The 2,552-nt window shown below is 46.3% G+C and overlaps 1 pseudogene; it reads right to left on the bottom strand.

The window, feature by feature from the left end:
- Window positions 1–293: 293 nt before the first annotated feature.
- LOC120646506 lies at window positions 294–1,573 on the bottom strand (annotated as a pseudogene).
- Between the last annotated feature and the right edge of the window lie 979 nt (window positions 1,574–2,552).

Raw genomic sequence — 2,552 nt, 5'->3', positions numbered from 1 at the left:
ACTCAGATGCAGCGCTTTGTAGCAATATTCATTTGTTCTTGTATAGATCGAGCCACGGCATAAATCTGGACACAACCTGCACTTCTACTACGATGCCTGGTGTGAAAGCCAGATTTTGTTACATTGGCAGATTCTGTTCTTGACTAAAGCAGTGCCATTTGCATGAAAGATGGGAGTTGGATGTGCATATCTGAATTTCTGCTCATACCCGATATTTTAGTTAAGGGCAGAATCTCTGTTTATACCAGGAATTCAGTTCAGTTTCAGTGCATGATAATTTAAGTGAGTGATTGTCATGTATATGCTTTACGCTGGAGAGGGGAACGATATAGACCCTCCAGAGTTTCCAAGAGCAAAGCTGATCGAGGAAGCAATGCATTAAGTATCTTGGTCTGGTAAGAAATGTTGCACAATTGCTTCCTATGTTTATGTAGACTCTGGGCTTCCTTTCCTCGTCCTTCTCTGCAAAGGTTACACATTACAGTGTTGAAGAACCTGGTATTGGGATGGATCCCTTGATTCAGCATTTCAGAAAATAATTCCTCGGCCTTCTCCCATTTGTCAACACTGCACAGTCCATAACTAGTGAGCTAAAAACAACGATATTAGGAGTCACCCTTTCATTGATCATCTGATTGAATTTAAGCATAGCCTCATCCACTCTTCCCAACTTGCAAAGTGCATCTATTATTGCTCCGTAGCTGACTGCATTAGGACTCGACCCTTGCTGCCTCATTTGGTCAAAGATATGCATTGCCTCATTTATCATACCACCTTTACCATATGCATAGATAATTATATTGAAGATATGATGATTAGGTGAAATACCATTTCCTGCCATTAAATCCAAGAGACCATACATATCAGAAAGAGCACCTATGGTGGCATACCCATGAAGCAGAGTGCTATATGTAGTTACATTAGGTTTTATGTCCTTTTCAATCATAGAATCAAACATCTTTCTAGCCTCTGTGCATCTTCCACTCTTGCAATGATAATCCAGCAACAAATTACATGTGACAACATCTGGCTGATGACCATGTGCGGACATTTCTTTGAGCATTCGAGCCACCTCTTTCCCTTGTCGTGAAGAGCAATATCCATGGATCAGACAATTATATGTTCGATTATTTGGCTTGACACGTTTATAAATCATCTGCTGAAGGACACCCTCAGCCCTGTCAACCGCTTGAGCTTTGCACAAGCCATCAATGACTATGCTGTAGGTCACAACAGTTGGCAAAATCCCCCGGTCATCCATTGCACTAAATAGGCTGTAAGCTCTGTCCACATGGCCATCTCTAAACAAGCCATTGACAACGGTATTGTACGACACGACATTTGGTGGGCAGCTACCACCTCCATCATCTGCCATCATGTGGAGCAGCTCAAGTGCCTCCTCAGCTCCCTTTTTGTCGCACAAACCCTTTAGAACTGTGTTGTATGAAACTACATCTGGCGCGCAGCCAAACTCGGGCATTCGTTAGCTCAACATCTCCATGGCCTCACCCGCCTCTCCTTCGGGAGCTGGACCAGAGTCTGTACGGAGAACCGCCCTCTTAATGAATGCCATAACTACAAAAATAAATAAAAAACAAAGTCAAATTAGAAACAAAGGCTCAAACGAACCTTCGATCAACCTCGCTGTCTGTTTAGTGCGAGCCATGAGCCGCAAAGTTACTTACACCGAAGAAAACGAGCAGCTTCACCGCGCACGAAACCAGAACCTTTGGACAAACTGCTTTATAGCAAAAAGCGACGAAGGAAAGCAAAGCTCGAGAGGGCACAGGTTTTACCCCCCCCCCCCCTCCTCCGCTTATATAGGCGATGATAAGGAACAGTTCCAGCGGTAAAACCGAGGAGACGGCAGCCCAAGCGGCGCATTCAGAGAACGACACGTATACAACAAAAACCGACCGTTGCAGCCGATGGTTCGGGAGACATTTTTCCTCGGGAGATTCCCGAAGGTTACACGCAATCTTCTTCATTAACAAGGGTTCGGACCGTCGGCTTCGGACCTCGCCCTCGAGGGGCTACTGTTGGGGATTGGACCTTCGGGACAAGCTCCTACCCTCGGAAATACTCCCTAACTCTTTTGCAGGGCTCCAACGAGAGGAGGGTAAGCGTACCCGAAGGTGACGAAGGATCACTCAGAAGCACAGGCTTAAAGACCAAGACCTTCGGTGACAACCTTCGGTGGCCGAAGGAAACAAACCGCCGGTCGGGAGCAAAAGGTCTAAGAGCAAGACCTTCGGCGCTCACCTTCGGGAGACGAAGGTGACAAACGGCTACCCGGAAGCATAAGCTCGAAGGCCAAGACCTTCGGGGAAAGAGATCACCGCCGGGAGCGAAGATGATGGTTGTTTGCTCGTTCATGGAACCTTCATGGCTCAAACTCCCGGAGGTACCCGAAGGTTGTTGTAACCTTCGTCGGTTGTAGACATTTGAGTAAAATGTGAATATGTGAGAAGGTCGAATTTGTACACCTCCCGAATACGTGAGAAGGTCGGTTTTGTGAACCTCTCACCTTATAATTTTACCAGGAACCGGCT

The sequence above is a fragment of the Panicum virgatum genome, chromosome 8K, assembly GCF_016808335.1.
Source record: "Panicum virgatum strain AP13 chromosome 8K, P.virgatum_v5, whole genome shotgun sequence".
Taxonomy (NCBI): Eukaryota; Viridiplantae; Streptophyta; class Magnoliopsida; order Poales; family Poaceae; genus Panicum; species Panicum virgatum.
This window is presented reverse-complemented; position numbering and strand designations above follow the sequence as displayed.